Here is a 20,628-nt window from a genome sequence, read left to right as displayed (position 1 = left end):
GAGCCTAGAAGAGCCAGAATCTGAAAACCCAAGATAAATTTCTCTGAGCATTACTGCTGACTACAGATATCCTTAGCACTCTTCACTTGTATTGCTATAGGATATGTATTAATGGTGTTACCTAGATGCTTTGCATAATTTCAGTAAGGATGAGGTTGTCACAAAAGGCATCAGTGAGCTGGGGACAGTCCAGAGCAGAGAGCAGGACGGTTTTTGCTAGCTCTGATGTGGAATAATGTGGACTTGCAGGAACATCCTGATCAGCCTTCCAGGCTTAGGCACTGCCTCCCCCTGTGAAACTGCTGGCAATTCTCCTTACACATTAGCATATCAAAGCATCTACCGACAATAAAATTAACAAAACACAAGAATGAAGGAGACACGCTGAAGCTGAATTGAAAAGCCAGAAAATAAGCACACCTGCCAGCATTTCCACTCGGGTGCACTCCCAGTTGAACATAAGCTGCCCTGCAGAAGCAAAATTGGGCCTGATTCTGCCTTATGGAGCTTTTGCAATTCCACAGGTGACAGAGCAAGTCTGTAGATGAACATCCACCTGCACAAAGATTTATTGCTGTTGCAATTTCTTAAGACTGTCTTCCACTCCCAGCCTGAGTGGGTATTGGCCATCCTTCTGCACAGCTTGGGAGGCAGGCTGCGAGCAGTTTACACAGATTAACCAATTTAATTCTGTAAGCACAACATCATGGCTAAATAGTAATCTAATTATTACTTACAGTGGGATTATCCAAACAGTGATGGGTATCAAAGTCCTGGGAATGTCGAAACAAAGTTTTATTTCAGATTTATTATACCTTGATTTACTGAAACCTCACTGCCTTCTATCTAAGCCCAATTTTATGTGATAAACTTTCTTTCTGCAATATCAAAGCAAGAACGAGTGGTCTATTAGAGAAACCTCTATCATCTTACATCTTTCTAACCTTATAGGCAGATAAATATGCTATTAATGAAGGCATTTTTAAGTTTGAAATAGAATTGTACCCTCTCCATTTGTTTTCTCTTCATTTAATCCAAATGAAATCCCTGAAAGGCCTATTCACCCCTCGCAAAGGTTAACAAAAGGATGGGAAAAAAATCTGCTGCATCAAAATAATTATATAAAACATTAGTCTCAGAAGAAAAGGCTGGGATCACAAAACCCCCTCAGCTTTCAGATGTAATCTTTTTAATATGAGGCTAGATTAAACAATGTGAAGTGAAAGGGGTTAAGTATAAATCCATACAGATGCCCAAAGTATTTACAGTGTGCATTAAATAAATCATTTCATGTGAAAGGACAGTTATTGTTGCTGGAAAGGTTTCCTAATTCACTTTCAGATAAAAATAAAGAGGGCTGCATCAGGAAGCTTTGTACACTTCTTTCCCTCCTGACAGATTTCAAGTGGCAGCATATTATTTGGTCGCTGCTACATACAGAGCGTCTTAATTAAAGGTTGTCTAAAAATACAGAACATTTTCACAACCACATCTGCCATTAACTCTTCTGACATGCTGGTGGCACGAAGCACCAGAACATTCTCCTCTCCCGGTGCTGTGCCCGTCTCCAAGCTTCACCCATTCCCACGCCCTGCATCTCCAGCGTGGCCAAATGGCTCCTCTTGCACCTCGAGCAGGCTGAGAGCCCACTCCCTGCTGGACCCGACACGGGGACACCGAGGCAGCCTGGCAGCTTTGCGCCGTGTCCTCAGCAGGAGCAGCTCGTGCTGTCGTGCGCGTCCCCGCTCCCAAAGCGGATCCAGAGCCGGGGCAGCGACCCGGGGCCAGCGACCCGGGGCCAGCGACCCGGAGCCAGCCCTGCCACCAGCACACCCCGCAGCCACAAGCAAGGACAGCGGCTGTGGCCACGTCCCAGCCCGGCTGGCTCGGGGTGGGATGCACGGGGAGGCTTCACCTCGTGCCGAGGAGAAAATCGATGCCAAAGAGCCCAAAGCAGAGGCGATCCAGGAGTTCTGGGAGGGGGCTGGTGATTATGCAGCCAGGTTATTTATCCCAAGGGGACATAATGAGAAATGAAATCACCGAGGTTAGGCCATAAGAGAAACATCAAACCACAGCCCTTTCATGCGAAGGATTCATTCCAAAGGCACCGCTTCGGCAGTCTGGGGTTTGTTCACCTGTGCCGTATGTGTGCGTGGCGGAGGGTCGGATCCTCAGGTGTCTAAGAAGCCACTGAACAAACCCTGCAGTATGTTCCCTAAAGGAAGCACTGGTTTGTTTTTCCCTCTGCTGGACTGTTTCTCCTTATGAAATCTGGAGGACTGCAATATCCTTCAGCTCTTCATCTCACAGTCAAATTTGATTCAAATCAATGTTTCTCCACGGAGGAGAAGCCCCAGCGCTGACCAGGAAAGTGGGAGCATACACTTCATTTCCTCAAGAAGTTTGGCAAAAGCAGGACTAGTTTAACTTGTTTAACATCAGGCACATTTAAACACTGGGGAAATACACACTGCCCACAGAATTCCTCTCTCAATCTGACTACTTAGTCGAGCACTGTGGATTGCTACGCATAAGCCATATTTGCAATTATCTGCAGTAAATACAGTTCATGGTTTAAGAAAAAGACCAACTCCCCTGTGAAATTAGGGAGTACACTTCCAAGTGCCTTGTCTCTCCCCCACTGCAATGCTGAGAAAATGAACTGAAGATTTTTATAACTCAGAAGACATTTTACTCCCTTCAGACTCTGCTTTGTCTGATGCCCAGGCACAGTGACTTTTTAGACAAGAACTGTGCTGCTCTCTAGCAAACGTTACACCCCTAAGACACATCCACTGGAAGAGAGTGTCTTTATTAAACATCATGCAGGCAGTTTGTTGTTATTTAAACTCTTCTGTTTTGTTGGGGTTTTTTGTTGTTTTTTTTTTTTTTTCTTAAAACCTAGAATACTTAAGCCACTTGTATTGATTTTTTTCAAAGGTTAAAATACCTCTAGTGGATGTGCCCTAATGGAGCATTTGAGCTCAAAGAACAAGCTGTGTGACTCACCAACTGTTAAGCAACCTTTAATGCACATGATTCTGAGAACGGCAAAGAATATAGCACTACAAAGTAGCCCAGGCTCCCTGGGAAGAGCCTGATAATAAAAACTACATTCTCACATTATTCCACTAGACAGATACGTTGATTGGTGGGATATCAGGCATCTTTGGGGAAAAGGTGTTCCCACGCAACAGGAACATCAAACTCGATGATTCCTTTATCATTCTGAAGGGGTATCGAGGTAATTTATTCTAGCATGAAAACTCACTGGAAAATTATTGTAAAGCTTACTTAGTTACAGATCTTCAGAGGCAGCACTTGGCTCCTCTCTGTCTTTGTGCAACACCTGAAACAAGACTGACCCAGCCCCCATTAGCATTTTTCAAGTAGGTGTGCTAAAACTGACCTCTCATGCCCTTACCATTCGTTTTATTCACTCACCATCTCCCCCTGGGAAACAACACTAAGTAGGAAAGCAGAAATCAGCTTTGATTTTTATTGACAATGATTCAGAGCTCCAAGATATTGAACAATTCTGAACAGCCCGGCTGGCACAGAATTAGCAATCCTGGGTGGAATTACAACAGATAAGGTGAAATTCATACAAAGGGCATATAAAATGCACAGTGGTATGATTTGCTGTGTTGCACGCTTTAAGGAAGTCAGGGCAGAGGGAGAATTCTCAGTGGAAAGGAGGAGAATGGGATTGAAGCCACCAGGTGGGAAAGTTCAGGCTGCTGAGTTCCAGTTTGCTGTGCCTGTACTGCAAATGTCTCCTGAAGATGCTCCAGGTGAAAACTGCTCCCATAAATCATTGTTTGACCTACCCTGTTGGGAATGGGAGGCTTGGTGAAGGAAGTTTCCCTCATGTCCTTCAGCCCTTCCAAAGGAATGTTCCTGTTGTGGTTTCAAGGGGGTGACACCCTGCTCCTTGTCCTCTGCAGAACAGCGTAAGCAGGGGCACGCTACTTCTGAGTTCATTATTTCAGAAAGCAGAGAAGGGAGGGAGGAATGCCTATACCTCTTGCTCCGTTATTAATGCTTTTCAGCTGTTTTAAATTAAGATAAATGTCTGAAATAAAATGGCATTATGTTTGAACTCCATTCAGTTCAATATAAGTAGATTTTAAACAGGAAACTGATGGTCCTTTTGAATGTGAAACTCTGTATTAGAACCAAATGTAGCTCTTTAATCTCATTTGGTACATATACTAAAATCATTATTACTTTATGAAACCTTTTTAAAGATTTATACATTCCATTGACTTGGACTTATATGGCAACAGCTTTTTCTTTTAGGTTTAAAATTAAAACAGGAAAAAAATCTTCAACATTCTCAGAACTGTTTTATTTCTTTCTTGGCACAGAAAGCTGTTAAATGAAGTCATTTTCTCCATTGTGCAGCACAGCTACAGCTACTTGTATGTCAGTCAAAATATACTTTACCCAGAAAGCTCATAGCTGCTTTGTTACAGTAAAACTGAGGTTAGTCTCATTGTTCCAGTCACACAGTAACCAGATATAACCTCTGAAAGGGAAAAATGAAGTGCATACAGTTGTTTTTAAGCAGGTTCTCTTACTCGTGCTGGAAGTCTGGCAGTCACAGTGGCACTGAGTGTGGAACAACGTGGCTGTCACAGCCCGAGCAGAGGGTCCAAATCCAGCCAGCAGGAGAAGGTATTCCATCATATCTGAGAGAGCAAAGGCTATGCAAGAATTTTAATACATTCAGTGCCCGAAGTAGGTATTTGTAAAGGCTAAAATTATTACATGAGAAACAACACGAATAAAAGCATTATCCATCTGACTACTCAGAACCATGCCCTGGTTTTCTAAGAAAACCGTAACGTCATAAATAAGCCAAATAAATGTTCCTAGAGGTATAGAGTGAATCAAACAAAGAACACATCATAATAAAATCCAATGAAGAGAGAAAGCTCACAGGCATATTGTTTGAGTACTTGTTTCTGAGTCAGTTAACTGATTGTCTGTTACTATTGCTGGAGACTGCACAGACCTCAAGCGAGATGAGATCCCCATCATGCTGGGCAGCCATAAACAAAGAGCAGCCCTGCCCCAAAGGATGGATGGCAGAAAGCTGTGGCACCGAGCAGGAGCACTGCTCCCTCTGTTTGGCCAAACCAGGAGGCGTTAAGTGACCCTCCTAAAATTGCACATGATGGTTGCAGCAGATTTGGGACCTGAAATCAACTCTGCCGCAGCCCAATTAACGCCTGGCCCAGAAACCACACCATTACTGGCTTTTCACTTCAACTTTTCTAGTGTGATTATGTACAGCTTAAATTGTGCCAGGGCCAAGTGGACTCCCAGGTCAGTCAGCTTATCTGGGAAGAACAGGAAAAATGGCAAAAGCTGAACCATATGGAGAGTTCCTCCGCCAGCAACCAGGTCTGGCACAGAGAAAGTATAACAAGGTCAGGCTCTTTCCTGGCACCATTCACAGTTAATTGAGGGATTTTGAAAGAAAAGTGGTTTCTAGAGAGCCAGAGTGGGCATCAAGGGTGGAAAATTCCCAGTGGGGAAACCCGAGCAAGGAGGTTTGCACAGATGCCAGAGCTGCCTCACTCCAGTGGGAGGAGGGAGAAGCATCCTCCAGAGAGGAAAAGGGAAAATTACATTTATCACAAAGAAAATGAAAACACAACTGAATCAATTCAAATCTCTTATTTTGGATGATTTCCTTTCACTTCAAAGAGAGTATAAAATGAGGTTTAAACATCAGCTTATCTGTAGATTAATAGGTGAGCCTACCTTATTCTTACAGAATCCATTTCCACCCAGCATTGCTGAAAACTTCACTGATGCCATGCAGGCTCTCAGGAAGAAGCAGAACAGCTCCACTGGACAAGGCACTCCTCAGCAGACAGCTGGAAGGAGCTGCCTTCCATTCAGCTCAGTTATTGTCACCAATGATCACTGTATTGTTCTGGAAAAAAAGATAATTTGGAAGCCAATACCACCCTGAACTGAGACAACACATGCCTGAGATCTGCTCTATGTCTGCAGTTGTTTCTTGTGACATGAAGATGAGGAAAGCAAGAGAAAGGAGTCACCAGGAGTCCTCCCCAGCTCTCAGCTAACCAGGAGAAAAGACTGGCACTTCCAAGCAGGTGGGTCCTTGGCCACGATTTCTCCTTCTCCTCTACAGGTTTGAACAAGAGCAACCATGTGACAAAAACACACCTGGGTAAGCTTCCTAGGAGAAACTGTAGGGAGAAATTTCTCTTGCAGTCACTGCTTTTTTGAGGGGGGAACACCCCAAACCTTGTGTTAAACATCTTTTAACACAATCACATACGGAACTATTTGACCAAAGCTGCACAACAGAGGAGTGTGCAGCCTCTTCAGTTACTGCTGTCACTAATGAGCATGAACACCATGGAGAGTACCTCAGGTGCAATTCCACAACAGCTCCTTTCTCGGAGGACCTCACCAAGCCCTCGTGCAGCAGAGGGTGATCACAGCAGCTCACGCTCCCGTTGGATCCTGGTGGAGCACTGAGGGGAGAAACCACAGCCACACCTGGCACCAGGGCCACACTCAGGGAGCTTAAAACACTGTCCCAATATTTACAGGCTCTCTATTTGTGTCAAATTGCCTTTCACGCATAAACGAGACACACTCCTCTTGACACAAATATCAAAATGGGGAAAAACCACTGAAAATTAATGGTCTGCTCCTTTAGCAGTGGTATTTCCTTATTCCACAAAACATGGATTACCCTTTTTCAATGATCAAATTTAAGTGGACCCATTTATAACAAGGAAATTAGCCTCTCTAACCCTTTACCACTTCACGATTGAACCCACTTAAAGACAGCTCTTGATTAAAAACCACTTATCCATCATCTTTAGTTTTAATGACTTTCAGTCTTTGAGAGAATAGAGAATAACATGCTGGGCTCAGCAATCCCACATGGGGTATCCATTCCCTCAGCTCTGGGCCCCTTTTGGAGCCAGAGCTTTCTTGGAGGAGACACAGAGGGAAGATGGAACTGGGTAGAGGAAGCCTTTAACACCCGTTTGGGATCAGCAGAGATTTTAACAGCTGGCTCCAGGGAACGCAACCAGCGTTGATACAAACTCAGATATTAACCTGCCATTTCGGGGGAGCTCCCAGCTCTTCTCCAGCTTGCTGTACCAGAAACATCTGCAGGTAGCTTTTCAGAATTAAAACTTGCATAAAGTTTTCTTAAAAGGCATCACTATTAAGATGAACGTGAAGCCCTGCGCACACACACATTTATGGTACCTGCCAGGCTGCCCCTCAATGTGCTGAGCTCAGCCTGGGGTCACCAAAGCCCCTGCTTAGGTCTAGAAAATTGAACCTCAGGGAGCTGTGCTGGTGACCTAAAGAGAAGCTAAATCTGCTTTTATGGTATTACATAACGTTGTGACCACTGGATGGAGAGCACTGGGAAAATTCACTTTGCCTTTGCTAACTTCTTTTAAAAAAATTTATTGGGGTGACTCGGTGCTGGAAGACTTTACACCAGAGCTGCTGCTAACCTTGCCTGGCTCATTGTCAGCTGTCCTCCCACAGCAGGCATAAAACTAATCTGAAAACATAAAGCTGCATAAACTTTGCATCATTCATCCAGGCTAATTTGACAGAAGTGTGATTGCGCTGCATCTTGATTCAGATCACATTTATCTCACCAGGTGATAACCTGTATCATGAACAGCCCCTCATTAATGATCAGAACACCTGTGAAAATGCACCTTTGCCATGCCCCAGCACTTGCATCACATCCTTTCTCTTGAAATTCTAAGGAATTTCCTGGAGTCTAATCAAATTTTATGCTAAAAAAAAGAGGCAAATTAAATTTACAGCATGGAAAGTGCCTGGGTTTGTGCCATCTAAGGCACCAACTGATCTGATAGAGAATTTCCCATTCATTTCCAGTAATCAAGCAGCTTTTAGAGGGCAGTGCTGGTGCTCCTCAGCGGAGTCACTACGATGATATGAATTCCCCAAGGAGGGCTTTTTACCCAACCCTTGGCTTTTCCCTCTGCTGCTTTTCCAGTCTTTTTCCACTTTCCCCCCTTTCCCTCTGTCTGCTACATTTATACTTCTAAACAAGCCCTCCCTTCTCCCATTTGCATGCAGAAGGGTGTCTCCAGACTGGTTTGTACCAGTAGGTTTTGCCTCAAAATTACGCTATTTGAATTTAGGAGGTTTAGCAACACCTGTTTAGATAGGTACCAGCAAATTATTCAGGTGACTGCAAATGCTCATTTCTCTGAAATAAAACACATCTCACTGTGTGACTGGAAGGTCTGGATTCAAAAGTTTTATTCCACCCAGCTCTCTTCCCTGACTTTAACTTCTCTCTTGGTGCCTGCAAGTGCTCCACACACTCAGGTAGCTGCTTGTCAGGTCTGTAAATGAGAAAGTTTTGTTATATTTTTGTGAGTCAGGCAAGAAGAAAAGAAAGGCCATGGTCTTCTTCAAGGTTTTCATCAGAAAAGCAGAAAAAATAATCCAGAAAGACAATTCATACAGATAAATGGGTTGGAAACACTGGTTTCCAGAGGTGAGTCCAGTACCAACACCATGGTTTTCCATGCTGATATAAGAGAATAGAAAGAGCAAGGCAACATGAAAAGAACATGACTGATCATTTCTGAGTCCAGGTGTATACCTAAAGATAGTAGAGAGGAAATGAATAAATAACCAAGCTTTTAATAAGTGTATCAGTGCCCTTATTAACTTGGCAGTGCCTAATGCAAAGAGGAGCCATATTGAGACAGGCTGGCTTCTGCTCCAGAGCCAAAAAATCCAGTAACACATTGAAATTAAAATCTGCAACCCCCAGCAAGCCCAAAGCCAGACTCTAACTGCCTGAAAGAGTGGAGCAAGAAGAGGGTGGGGGAAAGAGATGAATAAAAAATAGAAAGAGATGAATAAAAAATAATGTAAATAGTGAGGTATCACACTGAAGAGAGACAGAAGAGAAACTGGAGGAGTTTCTTCAAAGGGCACAAATCCCCTTTCTCTTCCAGCCCATGATATTCTACACAGATAACCTGAATAGCCCTCAGAGCAGGAAAAGCATGCTTCTGACAGAGACAACATGCATTGCCCATGTTCTCAGCCTGCTCCGTGCATCCTCATGCGTGTGAGCACACGGGCAACAAAACATTTCCTTGATGTCCAGACATGGCAGGGATACCCTGGATCCACTGAGATCAGAAAGAAAGCATGTGTTGGCTCAGATAGCTTGGGGTGACTTTCGATACTCCAAGAGTTTCAGTGCAGCAGGACAAATCCTCGCTGTCTCTCTGCACAGCCCATCTGCTGCAGCTCATCTGCACACAGCCCTGAGCTGAGAGGTGAAAGACAAGAGAGAGGTTGGATTAAACACCACTCAGGAGCTCCCTGCTAAACAAGTGTTACCTATGAAAACACACACACACACAAAAATAAAAACCTGCATTTTCTGATAGAAATGGTAATCCAACCTGACAGTAGGTCTAAGAGTCAGCATATGGAGTCCACTGGTAAATATTACTGAAAATGACACCAGTCAAGTTACACAACTGGTCAACAACTCAGCATGCAAGACATGTTTATCTTGTACAAAGTGCTGTGCATTTTCCCAGCTGTGCAGAAGAACATCCCTGGTACAGAGATGGTGCTGTTGGTATTCAGCACAGGCTGTTGACACCAGGAAAGCAATCCTGGAGTGATGGGTATGTCTCCTAATACAAAGCCATGTAGCTATTCAGCTCCTGGAATTCAGTTTTATGTGATTCAATCAGCTCTAATAAGAAGAAATAGTAACACATTAAGCAAAGTTCTGGGAACACAACAAATCAAAATGCTGTTCCACTGCAGCCTCCATCAGCCCAGCTGTGGCACATTTCTTACTGGATCTGTTTTTCTGCTCCAGCAAAGAGAAATTATTGCTGAATACTAGGGATAAACCATGGTGCTAATTCCACAGCATCTAACATAACAAGATGCTTCATATTTCTATTGAGCTCTGCAATCCAGAATTTTAAACATGTTTGAAAGGCAGTTAACTTATGTTCACAGCACCCTAATACAGCAAGGCAAGACTGTCTAAGAGCTAAATCAAACTCCCCAAGGATCATTTCTAGTCTCAGTTGCCCCATCAGTGCATTAAAATGGTTTGAGCTGCTCCAGGAATGGCTGACCTGTCCATCAGAAGTGGACATTGGTGTGCTGAAGGAAAACCGCACATCTAAGTATTTCTGTCTGCTTTGCACTATTGAAACAAAAGAAGCTCTTCTGTAAGAGCTGTTGCATGCTTCATTAAAAATCCTGCTTAAGCTGTGGCTCTAAACTGGTCAGATTCAACTCTCATTTACAGCAGCATCAGGGTAGGGATAGCTCCTATCATTGTCATGAATTTACTCTGCTTTCAGAGGTTTCCTCTCCAAGGAATCTGACTAAACTGGTCTGATTTTCTCTCAAATACATTGACTCCAGATATTTGCAGTTACAGCAATGTCACCAGTGTTAACTGTGATTTACACTTGCCTAGCGTAATCAAAATTAGAAGCAGTGCACTCATAAGGAGAGAACAGAGATTTAACACTAAAATACAAGGGGTCAATTCTTCTCCTGCAAATCATGGGTCCCACAATTCTCCATTTATCTATGAAAACATAATCAGCACGCATTTGCAGGTGTTAACTAGCAGATTCACCTGTTTTTCTGATTTGCCATTATTTTGTTGCCACTACATCAATTACTATCCTAGCCTCAGATGTCAAGTCTTTCTGAACCTACTGCCTAGTTTTCTGCAAGGGATAATGAATTTTTATTTATTGCTTATGAAATTTTAGCAACTACACTGCCATTTCAATCTCTAATGGAACTACCTTCCAAAGCCAACACAGGGCTCTCATGATTACTGGGTTGTGATGTTAACAGAAAGATAGAGCAGAATTTATAGAGTTACAGAATTGTACAGAAAACAGTAAACTGATATTAGCTACAGCAATACAGCAATCATCTTTCAGATAATTCCCTCCATCTATGGAGTGTTTAAGATTCTGAACCACACAAAAACACCCAGTTCTCAAGAGGAGAGGCAATAGAGAGGCAGAGGAGGGTAACTTCTACGGAAGAGGGTAACTTGTCTCTGGGTAAATTCCATAGCTGCAGGAATGCCAGCTTGTGTGGGGAAAAGAGTTCCTCATGAGCAGCAAGACACAGGCTCCCTGCAAACCCACTGGGGCATGAAACAACCCCTCTGGTGAGAGCAGAGAGATGGTGTTGAGGGGAGGATTTAACTTTAACACACATCCCAGGAAATCAACAGAACCAAGCCCTGATACATGAAACCCCAAGTTTAACAAAGTTTTTTCATGTGAACGACAGTTAGTTGTTTTTTAATCCCTCCAAGTTAAAGGATACTCACGAATGCTGTTGATGTAGCAGGGAAGGACTAAATCAGTATAACTCCCCCAATCTGATGAGATAGTGGTGCTATTTACTGTAATTAGCAGCTGCCTCCTGGAGGAACTAATATCAGCCAGCCAACATAAACCACCAGCAGCTGAGAACCGGCCTTGGCACTTTGGGCTGCAACTGGAACCTCTTACTTCTGGGGGGGAAAGAGAACAAAGAGCATTTTGGTGGTGTTGTGGTTTTTTTTTTCCCTCTCGACACAGAAAAGTCATACCAAGCATCTTAAAACCAAGTTTTACTAGCTTAGTCTTTAATGTATGCTAGTGTTAACTGATTCTTTTAAAGAAGGAAAACTTTCTAAAGGGCAATAATGCATGGCGAGAGATTTGTGCAAAGGACGATCTTATACTAAATACTAAAAATAAATGTAGCTTTAAAAGATCCTTTAAAAACAGCTGTTGACGTTAGAGATTCAATTAAAATGTAATTAGTTATACATTTTCCTCTGAAATGAACAAGCGTATTACAGCCTTCATCTACAATGAATTGCATTTTACATTCATACCTTGCTTTTGCTTGCAAAAAAGGCAGGTTTTTACAGGAAGCATAAAGATAGGGTAGTTCTACCTAAAATTTTTGCAGTCAAAGGAAACATAAAATGATTTTTTTTAATTTCTGGGAACAAAGACATCTTCATTGTGCTTGCAGCATTCATAAGATACTTCACAAGTGTTCTTAAATGCACAAAATGGAAAAAAAGATAGAGATAAATGGATGAGGGATGGTGCTTGCCATAAATTAGGATTCTGAATTAGGTCACTAAAGACTAAATCAATCTGACTCCTTAATTGTCATTTACCTGAAAGAGAAATGCACCGTAAACTGCCCACCCTGCACAGATTTGTTCAGGCAACAAGCAACCAACAGCTTTCCCTGGGGCTAATGCTTTATGGAAGCACCATTGACCTGGTTTTCTATGGAAACTACACGGATGTTTTCAATTCCAGTGTGGAACTGCAGCCTCGGTCATAGCCATCAAACTCCACATTAGACATTCATGCAGCATTAGGCGTCCCGTAGCTGCCAAGGGCCACACAATGAGACATTGTCTGACCCAAAAGTCATGTAATTAGGCTGATGGGAACAACACCAGCGGATGCTGCATTGAGCATATCCTAATTTTGGATTGGCCATTCTTTGGCTGCCTGACTACCAGTTAGCTGGGGAAGAAGTGAAGCCTGCTATTATCAGCAGACAACTTTGCTGCTAAGCCAGAGCAATGATGAAAGGGCTGTTTGGCTTGAAAATCACCATTGGGGAGAGGAAGGGCAGCCACAGAGCTGAGATGCTCTCAGAAACAAACAGGAGACCCCACTTTAAAGTACTACTCGTTTGTGCAGAGTGGGTGACCCTACCTTCTGGAAACCATCTCTCCAGTTAGAGTTCCAGCATGTGGCTGCACCACTCAGCGATGGCCCAGCACTCATTATAACATCCAATTCCAAAGGCTTCTGAGGCAGCAGCCGGCAGGATGAGCACAGAGCTTGAGGCAGAGGGGAGAAGTGTGAAATTCCTCTCATTAGCAGCAGTGTACGTTTGTGCACAGACTCTCTCCTTAAAAGTCTGACCTCCTGCACTGCCAAGGAAGAGCCTCCCAAGAACCATGTGACTCCAAAGATTGAGGACATTTTCTGCCAGAGTGGGGTTGTAATTTAAATTACTCATAGAAAATTACATTTTTGTGGCCTGAAAACATCTTCAACTGTGTCAAACATGAAGCAGTTTCATAATTGCACATGATAGACTTTTTTTTTAAAAGAAGTGACATAAGTAGAAAGAAAAATGAATGTTTGTGAAACTTTATACCTCCCTGTCTGCACTTGTGTAACAGTTACAAATAACTCCAAAAAATATCTTGTGACTTCTATTTCCAACAAAAAGTGTATCAAAACATTTAGGAATGTGACTGGTCTCTAGAAATTGATACAGGCAGCAACTGCATTCACCCCTTTTGTCAACTATATACTCAAAATTATTAAAATTTAGATATGTGTATCATACTACTTAATTAGAGCAAGGCTCAGACAAATTCAACAGTTTCCAGCTTTTTTTTTTAATTATTTTTCCATTTTTAAACACGCAGCATAAGACCTACACTGTTCTAGTCTTTATGGAAACAACAGCCCCGCCATGAGGAGTAAGAATGGACCTTGTTATCTGCATAAATTACGAATAATTTCACAAGATCAATTCCCTTCCTGGTGTCCGACATCACTCGTCCCACCCACCTTCACCTGCAGGAACATCCAGCCCCTGCTGGGATTCTGGATCTGTTGTAACACTAACATTTTCATCCCCATTCGAAAGGACAGAGTGTTTAAAGTGTTACCAATGTTACACCAGAGGAGGCAAGAAAGTCATAGGCTGAAGTTGCATTTCTGTATCCACAGTAAAGCCTGCCAGGATGATACATGTATCACTGGGACCAGGTAGGCTAAGCCAAACCTATCTCACCTCCAAGTGCCGGGTGGGGATGAGAGATTCTTACACTCACCAAAAAAGATGGTTCAAATAACACATAATACCACAAAACTTAAAAAAAAAATAAACCAAAAAAAAAAAAAAAAACACCACCCCCCCCCCCAAAAAAAACCACCCACCCACAGATTGCAAATATAATCCAGCGTTTGTTTGCTCTAGACCAATGTGATTCCACATGCTGGATATTGTGAACTGATTAATTAGGAAGCATCAGCAATAGTATTTTGTACTTACATCAGGACTTCCACCTCAGGATACTTCAGTAATGTCAATTCATTAATCTTCACAATATTGCCTGTAATTAGATGTCATTAGTTCATTCACAGATGGAAATCCTGAAGCATAGAAAAGGTGAAATTAATTAGCCGAGATGATACAATGAGTCAGTTAAAAGAACTAAAGATCCTGAAAAACACCCCTTGTTCTAACTTTTAGTGTGAGGTGATTTACTTGCCCTTTGCAGTTAAATCATGGAAATAATTTCCAAATGTGTAACAGAAATTTTTGTGACTCTTACAAAACCACTGTTTACAGGTCATGCTCTCATTGAAATTTTCTTTTGATTAAAATGCCTTCTATCGTTTAGTACACCCACCAAAATATAAAAAACATCAAAATGAAATAAAACTGCCACTAGGTCTATAATGAACTGGAGCACTGCTACTGTTGTCTCAAGTCTAAATTAAAGCTCTTTTGTAGAGGGTAAAAGTGAATAAAACATAAAGACAAAGGGCAAAATAAGAGATGACAGGACTGTTCACCCATTCATGGCCATCACATTTACAAGGCAATTGCTACTCATACTAATACAAAGGGGTCCACACAATTCTACCAGGTATGAAAGGCAGAAGAGCCCTTGTACATAAGAGGAAAAAGCACTTTACTGTATTTTATCTCCATCACAAGTGGAAAACCAGTAATGAGGGACATCAAAAATCTCTTTCTGTTCTCCATTAACTAACAAACATTTTTCACCATAGAAAACTAACAGAGCACTTCTCTTGATGCAGTCTTATCAAAGGTTATATATTTCTCAAGACAGCTGATCAATCACATTTGTCATGACAGAGGTATAAGGTGCACTTAATACAGAAGTATTTAAATGACTGATTTTCTTAAACAATAATCATATTAGCAGTGGAGAGCTATAAGCTGTCAGAAAAGAAAAGTCAAAAAAAATCCCTAACAAAAAGTACCAACAAACCCACACTAGGGAGAGACAGTACCTGTGTGCCCTGGATAAGTGCACGTGTGCAAACAAACCTTACTCACCCATTTACTTTGTGAGGGGAATGAAATCCTACTATTTCCTGGAGCCCTAAACTCAGAACTGTGCAACCCAGGGCAGATACTCGTGGTTTCTGTAGCCCCACCTGATATTCCTTAAGGCCACAAATTCACCTTCTCGTGATAGATGCTATTTCCCAAGACTGCCCAAGTCCTAAAAGATGAGGGGTCTGTGGAGCTCCCAGTATTGTACATGTATGCATGAATACAGCTGGGGCAGTCAGAGCTGCACGTGCCCCATCTGCACAGACAGCATTAAAGAATAACCCATACACCAAGTGCCTGCATAGTTTTGATACAGCTTCATCGCAGCAGAAGCACATCACGATGGAACCCATCTCACAGAGACCGAATAAGCTTCTTGCTTTTTAATCAACGTTAAAACTTAGATGAGATATAATTATTTTATATATCCGACTGTGAAAGCTTCATTAAAACCCTTAATATTAAGTAATAAAACTGCAATAAAAGTTTTTTCCATAATTACAGCAAGTTTCTCTTAACACTAATGCACTAGAAAGGGAAGGACTTTCTAATTTGTGATTTCTCTGGATGATTCTATGCAGACAGTTGAGTACACAAGTAGGTATTGGATGTATGATCACATTTCTATATAACTCTATATATTTCCTGAGTATGAAGCAAGAGAACACAGAATTTAGGAGTGTCTTCCCCCACCACTCACCATTGGACAGAGCTCATATTCACCTGCAAGCCCAGGCCCTTGGGTGCCTGCCAGGTAGACTGTCATAAACAGGTAAACCAGAAATGCAAATGGTTATACAGACTGAAGCCTCCCTTGCCTACCTTAGATTTAAAATAGTCTTTCTTCTCTAATTAAATCATCTCTACTCGGGAGACAACTTGAGTTACAGGAAACACAAATAAGCAGAGGCAGGGTGAATAATTCCTTTTCGCTATTTCTAGATCAATTAAACGCAATACTCACCAGCGTGCTCTTCCAGCAGCAGAATCCACATTCACTTCAGTGACAGCAAAGCATCATTTCAACTTCCAAAATGGCAAGACAAGGAGAGTGGACAAAAAAAAGGTGGGTGAGCAGGTTGGCAGAGAGGAGGGGGAAATATCAAACAAAAAGCAATGTAATTTAAATACCTTACTGCGTTATATTCTTATTACTAAATTTAAAGTTTGCTTTTAACTCTCATTTCAATGGATTCGCAGGAAAAAAATCTAAAGTGTAAATTTGGATTTAATTGATCATTATAATTTATTTTATTAAAATAATATAGCGGAAAGACCTTTCTTCCAGTAAAGGGTTCTGGCTTTGATGTCTGATTGTTATGCAAATTCTGTGAAGTACAAGATACGGACAGAGGAATAATTAAGCTTAGGACTTTGTATATAATAATTCTTACATATGTAAATGTACCCTGGTTTGAGATAATGATGTGTACATGCACTGAGAACCATATAAATGTGTTGGCAAAGGCAGGAAACTCCCCCAAATGTGCAGATCCTCACCAGTGCCCCCAAGCAGGGGCTGGGCCAGCAGGACCAGGCTGCTGGCACATGCCAGGGGCACCCACAGCCCCAGCAGCCCCAGAGCACCGAGGAGCTCTGAGCTGGACACCCCCAGGAGCAGTTCCCAGCACCGACACACCAACACTGGACAAACAAAGTGAGCTTTGTTCTGAAAGATAAACATTGACCATATACATCTATATATTTCAAAGCACTCAATTAGAAACTGAACTTTGCCCCTTTCTCAGGCTTTGAAATATTCTGGCCCCGAACACAGGCCTTTCTTCTCCTTTAGCGTGGGCATCCCTCTTCTTCTCCTGCTCCTGCACACCATATGGCTCCCGACCCTGGGACAAGTTCTGCACTGATTTATGGCCTCTGCAGTCTGAGGGACTGACCTGCGGCATAAATCCAGGGGGCAGAGCACATGGGCAGCCTGCACCTTCCTCCCCATGCTGTCCCTGCTCCCGTGCACTCGTCTCTGACAGCCAAGGGTGGGGGATTTACACCCCACACCGGCAGCAGATCTGGGCTCAGGGCACAACAGGGCAACCCAGCAAGCAATGAGATGCAGCACGATGGGCATCACATGTGCCAGTGCACCCTGAAACACCCTCCAGCAGAGAGAGGGGCAGGCACCAGCCCTGCCAGCACTGCAGGCTCCAGGCAGGGGAGGGGCCCCGGGTGGGTGAATGCTGCTGAGCCCCCTGGCTCTGCCATCACCATGGGGCATCACGTTTGGAAGGCTGCGCAAAAGGCACTCACTGGATGACAAAGCAAGAGTAATCCAGACTGGTCCCACCGCAGGCAAAATAATTCCCAAAGAGGAGTGAACACAATTCATTTTTAAGGCACTGCAGCCCACCTTTCCCTCCTGAGACAACACGCACACGGGGCATGTGAAGGGGCTGAAACGGCATGCAGAGGCTGAAAGGCAGCCAGAGCCATGGACCAAGAGGGGATTGCCCTTGTTTCCACCACAGTCTGGTAAAGAACAGCAAGCCCTGCAAATTGACCATGGCCAAGTAGGCCAGCTGGATTTACTGACAGGCTCAGCAGCCCAAGCTGGGGCATTCCCCAACCTGCTGGCCAGGGGCTGTTCTCCAGAGGCTGCTCACAGCCATCCGTAACACCACTGCCAACACAGGGGCACAGGCGGGGTTGTACATCATGGGAAGGAAACAGAGTTTAGTTTTCAATTTTTGTTCATCTTATTTACCTCTCGGTTTCACTAAGCTTGAAAATCAAGCAAAGTGATCAAAATCACTTTTTTATTTATAGCCATTTTCACAACTTTCCCCTGAAAACCACGCAGGATGTTTACACAGACATGAGAAATAGACTGACGCATCTCGAGAGCAATTCCTAAACACTCATCATCAAGAAAATATACACATGGACTTAAACTTCCTGATCTCCCTAAAGTAACTGATTTTGCCAAGGGTTTTTTCAGTGTCTGTACCACTCATGTATTTAAACACATCCTCTCTGCCACTCTCTGGATTCTTTTCCACAGCATTGGGGTGGGAGGGAAATAATCCCCCCTTCCGAATCGTCAAGATTCCTGAGATAGAAGCAACACTCTGTGAGGGATTTTAACTCTATAAATCAGATGATACCACAACCACAGTTCAATGAAAGAAGCAAAAATCAAATCAAACAAAGAGATCCCATCATCCCCTGCCGCATCCTCCCTCCTCCCCCTTCCCACCCATCCAGCAGCTCTGGAGTCCATAAAGGAGATCGGAGCAGAGCAGCTCTGCCCATACACTGCTCAGCACAAAGCAAAGCGTACGAAATATGCTTCGCACTCTGCGTTTCCTCTGCTGTTTTCACCCACCCACTGAAAAGGGCAACGGCAAGCTCAAAGAGAAACGTTTAGTGATGTGCAGCACCTTCTGCAATCTGCTCTGACACGCGTCAGCCAACAGCCACTTCATTCCCATGGACCACGCCGAGCACCGCAAGTCCTGCGGGGTTTGCCCGCTGTGTCCGTGGGCTGGGCTGAGCTTCCCTCACCCCAGCGCCACTGCGGGCACCAGCAAGGCCAAACCAACTTTACACGGCAATAAATCTTTTATTCAAATAAGCTTGTCAACACCAATTACCCCGGCCACAACTGCCAAATACCAAGGAGCACGGTCAAGGGCTCAGGGAGGCTACTGCAGCCCTTGTCGTGCTCCAGAAACACCAAGTTTGGGCTGCGCCCCTGAGGTCCCTGGGCACGGCAGAGCCAGGAGCCTCCATCAGCGCGCTGCAACAAAGGAGCCTCCGCTGCTCTCTCCTCCAGCTCCTTCTCAGTTTCCTACTTCCTATGTGTTGTCTGCCAAAGGAACAATTCACACAAACCCAAGTACCTTTTATGACTAAAAATTATGAAAAAAGTAGTATTTTGTGCTGCAGAAAACCCCAGCAATATAACACATATTAAAAAAAAAAATAAATAAATCCTTAAAAACATGCTATAAGGTGTGATAGCTGGCAGGACTGTTCTGGAAGCCTGCATGAGTTCCAGCAACATTAGCATGACACAATTTAAACTCCCAACATGTTTCACTGATGCAAGCAGGAAATAAAAAATCCAGAAAAAACTCTCAGCACGTGAAATCAAATCATCACACAGAGTACCTTTTTTTTTTCTGTAATATTTTATTTTATTTATATAGAAATACTTAAAAAAACATGAAGTAGCACCATTACTTAAGTTTTACTTTTATTATGTAGAACTTTAAATGTCAGAAAAATAAAACTCTTGATACAATTTCAAATCTTGTCTCAGCAAATATAATATTAGTATTTGACCATGAGGTTAAAGGCCCTTTATCATAAAATAAAATATACTTTGTTTTTAAACTTTGCTCAGTAAAGTACATTTAAGCTCAAGTAACGTCACCTACATATACATAAACAAGTGGTAAACAAATGTATTAAAATAGAAATACTAAAACTATAGTGGTGCAACAGAATTTTTGTAATTTCCACTGAATTCTATTTATACAAATGTTAGAAAGCTTCAACAGTTCCTTTTGACATATGTTTATACATTTCCATTTTTGTAATAATATAGAATAAAATATGCTTTATATCACTGAATAGAAAATATGCTGGGTGAAGCAGATTTAAAAGATTTTTTTCTGAACCTATAAAATCTCCATCCCAACAGAATACTGTTCAAAGCATTACACATTTTATGGTTTGTAATTCTGTTCACAATTGTGTGATATTAAAATAATACAGTGTTCTTTGCCATAAGGCCATACTAAAATAAAAAAGATTTAACCCAGCTACAAAAAGTTCACTGAACTTAAATTAAAATACTTGTAAACATCTTTGCAATATGAAATATAATTTTTCAAGTCAAAAAAGAATAAAATACTTCAATCTGTATTAATGCAATTTATCTTTAAAACCTTTAAACGTTTTAATATATATAAGAGATATGTTACAGTTTTGTTGGTTTTTTTTTTTTTCTTTTTTCTTTTTTAAAGTCTGATAAAGCTGCAGTATCATGGTTTTTCACAGGAACTTCTTGCCCTTTCAAGAACATTCAGAAAAGTATCCACCCATAGATTTAATTATTTTGTAATAAGCATCCTAGAACTACCAGCACGTTTTACTAACAGTCCACACACCATTGTCATCATCATAAGCATCTTCTACTTTCAAATTTTTTTTTTTTTTTTTTTTTCTGTCCGTTCGTTCGTTTATATAAAAAGGGGAGTTTTGGAAGCTTCGTATTAAAGTACAGTGTAAAAACTAGCCTAGCACTAGAATGGAGTCGCCCGTTATTATTTATAGCATGCACCCGCTGTCACACCACCCCCCAGCCCTCCCTCGGCCGCAGCCCGCACCCCTCGGCGGGCGGCGGCCCCGGCCCCGCCGGCCCCCCCCGTTCGTGCCCGG

General features: G+C 42.5%; 1 long non-coding RNA gene across 1 annotated transcript; it reads right to left on the bottom strand.

Annotated features, from left to right (window-relative positions):
* Nucleotides 1-4,247: 4,247 nt before the first annotated feature.
* LOC120758884 (uncharacterized) lies at nt 4,248-14,202 on the bottom strand. The gene is made up of 4 exons (XR_005703058.2): nt 14,188-14,202; nt 11,423-11,608; nt 5,779-5,953; nt 4,248-4,712 (listed from the first exon to the last, which is right to left on the bottom strand). It is a non-coding gene; the product is annotated as an uncharacterized LOC120758884 (long non-coding RNA).
* Nucleotides 14,203-20,628: the final 6,426 nt, after the last annotated feature.

Source organism: Hirundo rustica, chromosome 13 (genome assembly GCF_015227805.2).
Source record: "Hirundo rustica isolate bHirRus1 chromosome 13, bHirRus1.pri.v3, whole genome shotgun sequence".
Lineage (NCBI taxonomy): Eukaryota > Metazoa > Chordata > Aves > Passeriformes > Hirundinidae > Hirundo > Hirundo rustica.
This window is presented reverse-complemented; position numbering and strand designations above follow the sequence as displayed.